Raw genomic sequence first — 286 nt, forward strand, 5'->3', positions numbered from 1 at the left:
TTATTTGACTTTATTTACTTTATGCTGTTTTTCTTTTTATAAAAAATTAAACGTTTTTATTTTTTGAACTAGGTTAAGATTTAATTAATTTAGTCATAAATTTGTTTTCAAGAACACAATTCCTTGTGGGATCGACCTCGCACTTGCAAAACTCTTTATTGCAAACGATTCGTGCACTTGTGAGTAATTAAAATTTTCACAACAAGTTTTTGGCGCCGTTGCCGGGGATCGAACCCGGGTCACCCGCGTGACAGGCGGGAATACTTACCACTATACTACAACAGAC

The 286-nt window shown here is 35.3% G+C and overlaps 1 non-coding gene across 1 annotated transcript; it reads right to left on the reverse strand.

Annotated features, from left to right (window-relative positions):
* Positions 1-213: 213 nt before the first annotated feature.
* TRNAD-GUC (transfer RNA aspartic acid (anticodon GUC)) lies at positions 214-286 on the reverse strand. Its single transcript has one exon. It is a non-coding gene; the product is annotated as a tRNA-Asp (tRNA).

This window comes from Alnus glutinosa, chromosome 11 (genome assembly GCF_958979055.1).
Source record: "Alnus glutinosa chromosome 11, dhAlnGlut1.1, whole genome shotgun sequence".
Classification (NCBI taxonomy): Eukaryota; Viridiplantae; Streptophyta; class Magnoliopsida; order Fagales; family Betulaceae; genus Alnus; species Alnus glutinosa.